Source organism: Polyergus mexicanus, unplaced genomic scaffold, assembly GCF_030449975.1.
Source record: "Polyergus mexicanus isolate NDT 795.1 unplaced genomic scaffold, iyPolMexi1.0 SCAF_21, whole genome shotgun sequence".
Lineage (NCBI taxonomy): Eukaryota > Metazoa > Arthropoda > Insecta > Hymenoptera > Formicidae > Polyergus > Polyergus mexicanus.
Genome location: NW_027223341.1, coordinates 3,198,723 through 3,212,256, shown reverse-complemented (window position 1 = coordinate 3,212,256; position 13,534 = coordinate 3,198,723). Strand labels below are relative to the sequence as shown.

General features: G+C 27.6%; 2 pseudogenes; both read right to left on the bottom strand.

Annotated features, from left to right (window-relative positions):
• Positions 1-4,231: 4,231 nt before the first annotated feature.
• Positions 4,232-7,412, bottom strand: LOC138942006 (uncharacterized; annotated as a pseudogene).
• A 1,095-nt stretch (positions 7,413-8,507) lies between these two features.
• Positions 8,508-11,991, bottom strand: LOC138942004 (uncharacterized; annotated as a pseudogene).
• Between the last annotated feature and the right edge of the window lie 1,543 nt (positions 11,992-13,534).

The following is a 13,534-nucleotide window of genomic DNA, read 5'->3' as shown; positions in this document are numbered from 1 at the left end:
TATATATATATATATATATATATGCGTATGTCAAAGGGCTATTTTGACGACATTTAAAAAATGAATATTTTATTGCATACATAAGAGTACATTTACTTTCTAACGCATACATTACTTTTATTTTTAACATAAAATGTACTAGTACATATGTATAAGAAATAAATTACCAATTGGCTAGTACAACGACAGTACAAAACTATTTACAATAATATATCATATGATTAATATGACGACACTATTATATTTTATGAAACGATTATTTTAACGACATTCTATATATCAACTATTTTAAAATACACAAGTAAATTTCAAACACAATAAACGAGTAAAAAAGAATTAATGAAAAAAATATAAACAATTAACAACACAAAATTACTTTTGATGAAAACTACTTTTAAGTCGATTTTAATTTTAATTATTACAAAACTATATTATAAAAAACGACATCCGACGATTGGAAAGAGATAAACTCTGAACTAGTAAAGCCATTTCAGTTATAAAGGATAAACTTCATTATTGCTTCAACAAATATTGAATAATATAAGTTCATAGATAAATGTTGATCATTCCATTATAGATTACAAAATTATATGTACAGAGACTTTAATATTGAACTCTAGTTTAAAAGATTTTTCGTGCTTTGTAATGGATTACTTATTTTGTGCAATAATAATATATGAAAGAGAGATACACATATATAGTACATATAATAATATATAAAAACAACATGCTCTTTATAAAAGTGTGATATGTTAAAGCACTGTTTTCCATGATTTATTCAATAAATGAAAATCAATATACAAATATCATTTCAATATTCTAATACATCAACAATACAAAGTTATTATAATTTCAACTATTAGTGACAATTAATGAATTAGCATTGCACTACATATAACAAGATTCTATTAGCGGAGACTATAATATTAAAGTCCCGTTCGAAAAATTCTCGTGCTTTGTAATGGATTTCTTCTTGGTATTTGACATACGCTAGATCTGTGCGTGTTTTGCCAATTAATATTCATTTATTACTGTTGCCTGTTGAAATCAAAATAAACATATATAGTATTAATAGACAGCAAGACATTAAGATTTTCTTCTTTGTAAAGGAATCATACTTATATATGCAATTATCATCATCATGATTTTGTTTTTCCTTAAATTCAATTTAGTCTCTTCTTTTAAATTCAATAAGTAAAAACATACAAAACTTAAACATACTTTTTCATAATGTAGTTACAAAATTATCTCAATAGTATTCACTCCATAGACAAATTTATTATTTCCAATGTGCAAATTTCACTATAAATAAAAAAGATCAAATATATAAGCAATATACAAATGTCATTTCAATCTTCTAATACTATCACCAATACAAAATTCTTATTATTTCAATTATCAATATAAATGAGTGTTGATCACTCCACTACAGGTCACAAGATTCTATTAGCGGAGATCATAATATTGAAAATCTCGCTTAAAAGATTTTCATGCTTTGTAATGGATTTCTTTTTAACATTCGGTGCACGCTGGATCTGTGTGTGGTTTGCAAATTAATATCCATTATAGTTACCTGCTAAAATCAAAATAAATGATAAGATATGATATTAATACATACGAATTTAAACATTTTCCTTTGTATAATAATCTTACCTATATAATTGTTATTACCAAAATTCAATCCTTTTTTCAATTAAATAGAAAACACACAATATTTACATTATTATTTCATAATGTAGTTGCACAATCCAAGTATCGCTGATGAACTTCATTCTTGCTTCAACAGATATTGCAAGTTGATGAATAAGCGTTGATCATTCCATTACAGATCACAAGATTCTATTAGCGGAGACTATAATATTGAACTCTCGCTTAAAAGATTCTCGTGCTTTGTAATAGATTCCTTTTTAACATTCGGTGCACGCTGGATCTGTGTGTGGTTTCCAAATTAATATCCATTATAGTTACCTGCTAAAATAAAAATAAATGATAAGATATGATATTAATACATACGAATTTAAAACATTTTTCTTTGTATAATAATCTTACCTGTATAATTGTTATTACCACAATTCAATCCTTTTTCAATTTAATAGAAAACACACAATATTTATATTATTATTTCATAATGTAGTTGCACAATCCCAGTATCGCTGATGTACTTCATTATTGCTTCAACAGATATTGCAAGTTGATGAATAAGCGTTGATCATTCCATTACAGATCACATGATTCTATTAGCAGAGACTATAATATTGAACTCTCGCTTAAAAGATTCTCGTGCTTTGTAATAGATTGCTTCTTGATATTCAATGCAAGCTGGATCTATGTGTGGTTTGCAAATTATTTTATACATTATTGTCGTCTGCTAAAATCAAAATAAACATGATGTAATATTAATAGATATGACTTTAAATCATTTTCCTTTGTACAACAATCTTACTCATATAACTGTCATCGTCACAATTCAGTCTTTTTTTCAATTTAATAATGAAAACACAATACTTAAAAATATTATGTAAATTATGAAAATATAATAAAATTACTCACTTTTAATTATAATGTGCCTTGTTGCAAAATTTTTAGAATTTGTTGTACATTCCTATAATACCCAACACTTTCACCAACAAAATGTTTATTCAATGACACTTCAGTAAGATTAGAAAATCTAAAAAACTTACAAATATTGTGTATATTTTGAAACTATAAATGCGATCACACAAAATATAAATATAGAGAGAAACACGCGAGGTTAAGATAACTGTCATGTATGCAGTAGGTAATATAGGCTACGCTATGGTTGGAAAGAAACTACAGATGTTCCGAAACACTGCATTAATCAATTATGACAAGGAAATTTTATAATTTTTTAATCTCATTGACCAACCACCAAAATATTATTCAGCATCTATATCGACTAATCTCTTATCGACTGCAGTCATAGAAAAAAGCATTATTAGGATATTTTTATTATTTATATATAGACTTATTTTTTGCATAAATTAAAATACGTTATTCAGAAAGAGCACCGGCGATAATAGATAACTTCGGTTTAAAACACGGCAACCGCTAAAGAAACCGATGTCGTTCAATGACTGCATTTTTTCCGTACTTTGTATTGTTGAAATTATGGCATTAAAGTGTTAAAAGTTGTATATTTATGATTCTTAAAACATGATAGCGCGACGAAATTTTTTACATTATCGCCAATATCTCTCGTGCAATATAAATTTTTCTCCTTGATTTCGACTATCGCCAAAGATATCGGTATTAATAGAGAAAGACATCCCAGACAGCACAAGGATGTCCTTAGGACGTCCAAAGGGCATCCAGGACATACATGTAGGATATCCTGAGGATGTCCTATTTTAATCCTCGGATCTCCTCTGGATGTCCTGAAGAAGAGTAAATGATAGCCGTATACTAGCCTCTGGAGAATCCAGGGAGATCCTGTGGAACATTCTAAGGATTTCTATGGGATATGCTAGGGATATTCTTCGTACGTTTCAGGGAACAAATTTTGAAAATTGTGTCCTGTTATTTATTGCCAGTACTGAAAATCTAATATTGAAAATAGTTCACGTTCTTTGATATTTAAGACTTTTGTAGTCTACATGAATATTAAGTTTGGCCTCTGGGTTTGAGTCGTGTAAATTCTTTATTTGATTTCTAAGTTTCGTGAACATTTCAGTTTACTTCATCAAGAAAAAAGTATCAGGTTGTTTTTCCTAATGAAGTGAAATGTTTACGAAACAAGAATCAAATGAAGAATTAATGCGGCACAAATTCGGAAGTCAAAGTTAGCCAAATCTAAAATTCATTTTATATATACTATAGATTTTCAATACTGGCAACAAAGAAATGCAATCTAAAAAAAATGTTTTTTTTTGTGCAAATAAATTTATGCGAAAAAACTTGAAATTATACTTAAACTTAAAGTTAAACTTTAAACTAAAATTAAAAGAAACGTATATAAGAATTTTTCTATTAAATTACAGCATAACTGATATATAAAATATGTGAACGCTTTCAACATTTACACTAAATTTATATTCACAAAATAGAGAAAAAAATAAATGTACGTTATCCTTTTTACTTTGTATTTAAAAACTTATGCAAATTTTAAAATATGAATTTTAAATAAAAAGTAAGATAAATTAACAGGAACTTCTCTAATTAATTTAATTAATTACTAATATATTTTAGTTACTATTAGTTATTAATATATTTAATTAGTTACTAATTAATCTAATTAAACTAATATATAAAATATATGAATACTATCGTGATATAATTTATAAAAAATAAAATTGTACTTAACTCTCGTAAGAATAAACAGACTAGTAATTGTAAACAAATTAAGATTACTTTCCAGATAATGACAAATCGACGTAAGTATCAAAGTCAGTATTTCTATTTTTGTTTCTTATACAATCAAAGTAATAAAGGCAAAATGACTTTTGTATCAATTTGTCGCTAACTAGAAAGCAACCTGAGTAAACTTGTAACTATAAGAACATTTAAGTAAATTTGTTTGCATTTGAAATAAAAAAAGAAGTAAGTTTTTTTGTTTTATGCAAATAAACTTATGAAAATTAAAACAAATTTATAGGAATTATTCTATCCAATTATATTTTAACTGATAGAAAATATCTTATAATATAAAGATTCATTAATATTTTTAGAAAACAATGAAATTGCACTTGACTTTTATAAAAATACATTTAAAAAAATGTAATTATGGATAATTTCATTTTTGTAAGTGATATATAAATTAACTTTACAATACTAGCAATTACCTCTCTGAAATACAAGTATTCCACATTAAATATTATCTCACAACTAGGAGCAGCTTCGTCATGTTCTTCATATACATCTTCTTCAATATGATTCTCATTACATATCGATGTAAACATTAAAATTTTGTTTTTCTATTAGATAATTCCGATAATTCTAACTTAATGACATTCTAATCACAGAAAAAAACAATAAATTATCAGATGACTACAAATTTAGCAAAAAACTGATATTTAGTACAAATAGATATAAAAATCTTTCTTGCACGTAAAATAATAGAAAAAATAACAGTAAATATTTTTGTGATTTGTTTCGTTTTACAAGGAACAATCTGTTGATCTACACGCATAAAATGTCTCAAATCGCACAAATTCGTTTAGTCCATTTTGGTTTTGATTGTATGATATTAATAAGCTTGATATGCCTACTCTGGAATGTTAATATATCACTTCTCTCTTTCAATATTCATCATATGAAACATATATAATAATTTATACATTTGTGTCATCCGTCCTGTAAAAATTAATTTAAAAAAAATTAATTAATAACTTATTTAATAAATATTGTGCATTTACTTAGAAAATTTGTAAAAACTTATTTGTTTTTTTTTTACATAACGTTCATTCGCATGTCGTAACCAAGATTTAATTGGTTCGGAAATACAATGATCTGTTGCTTCCGCAAACCGAATTCGTATAACACCTAAAAAATAAAAAATAAAATAAATTTTATTTATGAATAAATATTGTTTATATCGTATATATTCAAATATTTAATTATTTACTCACTAAATATAATTTTTCGTAGCTGTAAATTATAAAATATTCGTTTCTTTTTTCCTCCAACATAACTAAATGTAGCAGCTAACTTATCCGACATTAGTATTCGTAAAAGATTAAAAGTGATTCCTTTGACATTATTTTCCCCAATACGTGATAGCTGCTTAATCTATAAAAATGAAAATATGTAAGAAAGATTCCAATAAGTAAAATGTTTGCCGGTAGATTGGCAAAAATTCAGTCAAAACTTGGCAGCAGATTCGGTGCCATCTATGTCCACATTAAACTCATTTTCTAACAACAGTTTGTTGAAATAATTTGAGATTCGCGGCAGATCGTGTGTGCTCGATTTCTGCGGCTAATCTGCCGTATTTTATTATCAGATTCTGTTACATTTCTATTAACATTCTGCTAACTAAATTTGTAGCAGACACTTGACAAAATCTATTTCCATAGATTTGACTATCAGGGATATAATTCTATATTTAATCAAATTTTTTAGAATACACTTACTAATTCTTTGCGATTAATAGTATTATCAATTAACGATTTTTCTAATTTTTCCAGGTCTTCAATATTATCAATTGGGAAGTTATCCATTAAACATTGTTCTGTCATTTCTTTTTCCACAATTTCCTCATGCAAAAAACATTTATCAAGTTTCTGTAACATGATATCAAATCTATTGTTCATCAGTCTTCCTTGTTCTTCTAATAAAGGTATTTTGAATCCTATATCTGTCAGTTTTCTTATTACATAACGTTGAAAATAAGAGTTTGCTAAAAATATAAAATAAAATTACTGAAATATAAAATTAATAAAACAAAATCATTAAAACAGATTCATTAATTAAATTTAGCACTTACATGAACTATTATCGTTTTTAGTTTTGTAACATTTGTCAGGAGATTCGTCATCATATATAATTTGTTCATCTTTATCAAGTATTGCTACAAAAGGTCTCCCAATATATTAAATATATAAAATATTTAAGAAAGTCTGTTAATATATTTTTTAAAATATAATATCCTTATTATAATTATAAAAATTACCTTCACAATTGTCAATAACCAAATTATATATTATACGTTTCTTTATTTATTTCCATTAAATTAGTATTTGTTTCTTCCAATTCTTTTTCTTTGTGAACAGATATCTTTTCTATGTTTCAATATAAATAAGAATAGTTAAAATATTGTGTTATAGAAAAAATATATATTATCTATTTTTTACTTACTTCCTAATTGCTTCGACTTATCACAAAATGTACTCATTTTTGTATCACGTGCATCTTTTTGTGGAATTTTAGGGTAGGGTGATAACTGAATCCTTTCGTCATCAGTAGCATTATCATCGCTACTTGATATTACTTTCTTGGCCCTATTCTTTCGAGATTTTTTAAACTCTTCAGAGCCATCGCTCTCTGAATTTATGTCTGATATAAATTCTGCTTTCTTTAATTTTAGTAATCCTTTCTCATATGTGTCTAAATAGGATATATAATTTATTAATGCTTAACGGTTAAAAAAAACTTATTATATATGTACTTTTAATTTAATAATAACTTTTTAAATTATATAACACTTGTTTTATTTATGTTACTTACTTGCAGTAGCTAATATCCTTTTTATATTATATGTCAATTATCTTGAGGTAAAATATTTTTTTTTCACAGCTTTTATAAATCTCGCATGCGAAGTAAACTGTGGCCAATGAGCACTATTTTTATCTTTTATTAACCAGGAGGTAGGAATCATTTGTAAACCATCTTCAAACTCGACAATAGAGTATAATTCTTCCATGATGAAATTCTTTACTATATTTATCCTTCAAACATATTTGAAATTATTGATGCAGCAATGGGAAGACTGCAAACTTATTATCTTTTATTAATGGTAGTTTAACATATTTTGTTTTAACATTTTCTATTGGCCACATCTTTAATTCTGATAAGTTCTCTACAATAAATATTCCTATAAGAGACGAAGGACAAGGAATATCATACAAATCTTTTCTATGACAGAATTCATGGCCTATAATGACATTTGTATTAAGCTCTTTACAATAAACAATATTTTTTACTTCAATAATTTTTCCATCTCTTAAACCACAACAATTATCTGCCAATGTATCAATGCGTATTGTTGTATTTAAGCATCTCATTATTTGATATTGAGGATTATAGCAATCTTCTATTAAAAGACCTTTTGTATGAGTAGATTTGAAATCTACCAAAAAATGAGAACATGTTATTTCAGATTCTTGTGCTTGGTTGAGCTTATTTTGTTCATATTCAATGTATCTGCGAATAATTTGTTCTAATGGTTTATCAGGTTTTTTTAATAATTTTTTTAACGTTTGTAAGTAATTTTCATATTTAAAAGAACTAAAATAATCTAATGTTCCAAACTTTTTTACATCTTGTACTATATGAATAAGTCCATGTATATTATGTGAAATATTATGTACACCATATAATAACTTGAATGATGATACAAAATGTTGAAGAAGATCGTGAACATAATCAATAAAGTCTTGTAACTTTGAGGAACATAATATCCTAATTGCCACATGTAGCACTAAAAAATGGTCATATAAATTCTTTTGAAGAAAAGATTTGAAAGCTATAAGGCCAATGTATAGTAGCAAATTTCTAAATTCTGTAGCCTTCCATAGTTTCACTAAAGTAAGTGATCTTGGTTTACGTGCAAATTCGCATGGCATATATAATTTTAATACATTTTCTAGCTGCCATGAGATTGCTTCAACTTTTCTGTGTCGTAAACGAATTTTAAGTTCTCCAAATAACCATATGTACAATAATTTTCGCATAACTCCTAAACAAACAAGATGCATATAATCCATAGGTACATTGTGCACAAGATCAAAATTTGGAATTTCTGAGAGAATTGAATATCCAATGTGATAATTTTCATCTCTTCTTAAACGGAAATCTGCGTCTATCCGTAGTTGCGCATTCATTTCAGGAAAACACATTTTGCCTTTAATATAACTGCCTTATAACCGTTATGTCCTTTTATCTTCAATATGAATGCTTTTGCTGGCGCATCACATATAATCGAATCTATTGTACATAGAATCCCAGACAGCACAAAACATCCTCAGGATCATCCTGAATATGTCCAGGACGGTTCAGGACATTTGTAGGATGTTTGAAGATATTATTATAAATATATTTATAAAAGTTTAATATGCATACATAATTATTTTTAGTTGTGTCGGCTATTTTATATAATTTAGAAATCTTAAGTATTATAATAAATATTAATGTCCTATAAATGTCCACTGGATAACCCCTGGATGTCTGTAGGATATATCTGCCCTGTCTATTATATTGGATGTCTTTTGGATTTCCAGAGGGCATATACATGTGCAATTAATTGTTAACGTTAATTTCGTTTAATATTAATAATTGAATTTGATGCGCACATTTTCATATATCGAAAATTATTATTTATTTAATATTTCATGAGAAATGTTACTGTTCGCAACATTCCAAAAATTTTACAAATAATAGTATTCAACCGCTAGTTCGTTGGTTTACCGCTATGCGACACGCGAACTCGTATTTGAGATTTGGTCATGAGAATTATATAAAGCTTGCAAAGAGCAACTGACAGGAAATTACAAATGTAATTATTTTTTATCAGTTCAATTTCTGATGCAATCCCAACATAGGGAATTCAGATATTGGATTGTTTAGAAAATATTACACAACTCAAACCCGGGAGCCAAATCTAAAATATTCATGTACAGCACGAAAGCCTCAAATATTAAAGAACGGTGAACTATTTTTAATATTAGATTTTTGATATTGGCAGTAAATAACAAAACATAATTTTAATTTATATTGAAATTTTAAAATTTGCTCCTTGAAACATACGAAAAATATCCCTAACATATCCTATAAAAATCCTTAGGATGTTCCACAGGATCTCCCTGGATTCTCCAGAGGTTAATATACGGCTATCATTTACTCTTCCTCAGGACATCCAGAGGAGATCCGAGGATTACAATGGGATATCCTGAGGATATCCTACATGTATGTCCTGGATGCCCTTTGGACGTCCTAAGGACATCCTTGTGCTGTCTGGGATATTTTCATTATTAATAATAATTCCTTCTTCACATAATATTTTTGTATCATCCACAAATTTTCTAAGAAATTCATTTGAGTTAGACGGTTTTTGTATGCCATAATAAACACCAATAACAAAAACTTTTTTATTGTTATTTATAAATCCCAAAATTGGCCAAAATTGTCGTTGCGATGATTTAGATAATGGTAATCCATCGATATTTATAGATATTTTAATATTAGTAGTATTTCTTGAAATCGATGATATAGCATTTAATATTGCTTTTGACAAACCAAAGTGATAATAATGGCCATCACCACAAACATCTGTATCAGTATTTCGAGGAGTATGTACAAGACTTCTTGGATCAAATGGAATATCAAAATGACAATTTTGACATGTATATTGTTTTATACCTTTTAATAACAAACGCAATGATGATTGTAGAATGTATTCCGTAACTGCCCAATCAGCTAAAAACTTTTTAAAATCAATATTTTGATCTGATCCACTATTTGAATCATTACTTTCTATAACATTGTATGTAACATCTTGCAAGACTCTAATGTTATGGTCAAAAAACTCAGATTCTCTTAATATTGTATCATTATCAGATACAAAATTTTCGTCTTGTAATTCATTTTCATTTCGTAATTCATTTTCGTCTTGTAATTCATTTTCATTTCGTAATTCATTTTCGTTTTATAATTCATTTTCGTTTTGAAATTCATTTTCATCTTCTAATTCATTTTTATTTTGTAATTCATTTTCCTTTTCTAATTCATTTTTATTTTGTAATTTATTTTTATAAAGCGATGTCAAATCGGATGTTGATGGTTTATCAAAAGATTCCATTATAAATTCTGTTTCCAACTTTATTATTTTCATTCTATGTGAGGAACTAGTTGCACGTTTGTATAAAGATTTTTCCCGTGACATATTTTGTATATCTATAAACGATTTAACAATCATATTTAAGATAAATTTTGGGAAGGATGATGCGCAGTGTGTAAAACAGACATCACCAATCAGATTGCTTAGTTAAAGAGAATTAGGATATATAGATTTGACTCATCTGCTAAGCAATCTGATTGGTGATGTCTGTTTTACACACTGCGCATCATCTTTCCCAAAATTTAATTTGAAAAAAGGTTTTAAAATATAATTGAATATATATGTGGATAATTGATCTGTGAATTTGTTCCACTAATTGAATATAATAATCCATTTTGCTTTTCAAGATTGCTTTTCAAGAATACTATTTAAATATGATGTAAAGTATTGCGATCTCTCTATGTTACGCTTTAAAAAATACTTTCAAAAAAAAAAAAATTCTTCATTTTATTTCTCAGACAAATTATTCTGCATCTTTAAATTTCTATAACAATGTTTAAGAGTGTCTATACCCTTAGGGCCACTGTACAAGCTTTTCCGTAACACGTTACGTTACATTAAGTAGTGACCATAAACCTACATTCTTACGTGATCTTGAACTTCAGTCAACATACAAAGAAAAGTAACATAGTAATGTTTTTGTTACGTTACGATTTTCTTTGTGCGTTGACTTAAGTTTAAGATTATGTACGAATCTAGGTTTACGGTCAGTACTTAACATAACGTAACGTGTTATGGAAAAGTTTGTGTGGTGGCCCTTATATATATATAGGATAATATTTTACCTCTATTGTGCCAATAATAATTTTAGGTAAATATCCCAACTTTCCACACAATATCACTTTGAGTATCTTCTGTCTTTCCCACTTTCACAAATGCCACGACTCGCACTATAAAAAGATACAGAAAATATATAATAATGTATATATAATGTATTTATATTAGCTAGGCTCAGTTGATTTTTATTTTTAATTAATATGGGGTGTTTTCCAGCCAGGAACATAAATCGACACAAGTCGACTTGTAGGATGATTTTCGTAAGCTGATATTGTATTGAAAATCGTTTTTACTCAAATTTTAAAATGCTACATAGATTTATAATTACCAAATAAGCAAATCTTAATTCGTGATTATAAATTTAAGACTGCTATGAAAATCACCGAAGAGACTTGTATCGACTTATATCGACTTGCGTTCTTTGTTGGAAAGCGTGTGACTCATATTACACTTCTACATGCGTCATATCCGACTCATTCCATCTTCATGCGTAATGAATTAGTTTACAGTTTTATTTAATGAATTAGTTTACAGCTTTGTTTGTTTTATTACTTACCAAAACTTTCGTTCACTGCGACGATATTGTTGTCTCGCACGTGCACTGTTCTGCCTGCTAGTACTCGCCCGCCATGATACTATTTCCCGAATATGATATTTGCGCATGCGCGTTTACTAAATGCAGTGCGCGATATTTAAAAGAAGATTGCCATTCTTTTATGTGACTTGCTTCTTCTGCTATTAAGAATAAGACACTCATCACATGATATTATGATAATTACATTTAATATTATGGATTTTCAAATTTATATATAAGATGTCCCATTTTAATTGATATAGCTATAAATATCTCGAAAAGTACTAAGAATATTTTAGATAAATGTTTCAGACAAAAATTGTTCAGTTCCGAGAGAAATATACATTAAATAAAAAAACACTGTTATATATCTCCAGTATTTATTGTATAAATATTTATGCAAAAATTTAGACACATTCTAGGGAAATCCACAGGATATTTCTAGGACATCATATATCTATTTTCTGTATATATAATTAGGTTTGTTCGTTTTATCTAAACTCCTTAGCATTTTCTGCACTTGAAATGAGATAAATGTATATTCGGATGTTTGAGAGAAAAAAAGCAAAGGACCTAGTACAAAAAAAATAAACCTAATGTACTTAGGATGTCCTGGGGAGTATCTCAGGACATCCTGGATATGTTTGGAATAATTCTGGGATGCTGCGAACTATCTGGAATAACAGGCCAGATATCCTACATCCTGTAGCTATCCAATGGACATTCATGGGACATTTATACCTTATTATAATATTAAAAATTTCTAAATTATATTAAATATCGTATATAAGTAAAATAATCATATATGCACATTAAATTTTCATAAAATATATTATTTTGAAACGTCCTAGAAATGTCCTGAACCGTCATATTCAGGATGATCCTGAGGACGTTTTGTGCTGTCTGGGATTATTCTACATGATCTCCGCTAAAAGGATTGACGCATTAAATTTTAAAATTAATAAAGCTGCTACGATTATTAAAGCGATACAACGGGCCAAAATCGCGTTGCTTTTGCCTGGGTCCTTCGCGTCTAATGAATCTATCTCTTAAATCACAGCAATTTTTAAAGAAATTGACGCGTTGTTCAAGAACTACATTATTTTACTGTGTGCTATTGAAATTACGCCATTAATATTTTACGAATTGTATCTTTTTCTAAGTTGTGTTCATTATAAAGGCGGAACAGCCTTATATAACATCGAGATTTCGGCCCGCTATATCGCTTTAATAATCGTCAGCTTATTAATTTTAAAAATCTAATGCGTCAATCCTTGTAGCGGAGATCATGTAGATCTAGCATAATAATATTTAAAATTTTTGGTTAAGTGGATCAGACTTAAATATTCATTAGAACTGTTGATTATTCGAAGAATCATTAATCCTTTGAATAATCAATAATTATATAATATAGGAATATTTTAGATATAATTTTTGAGACTAAAAATTTTAAATGTAGAAAATGGGATTGTATTAAAACGCTAGTCGCTATATATCGTCTGCAGTTGCTATACACAGATGATTATTAACAAATTCTTGTTCAAATTTTCTTTAAGATCATGATTCAAAATACGGCCACCGATTCATTCGCTAATATTATGCAATTAATTTTT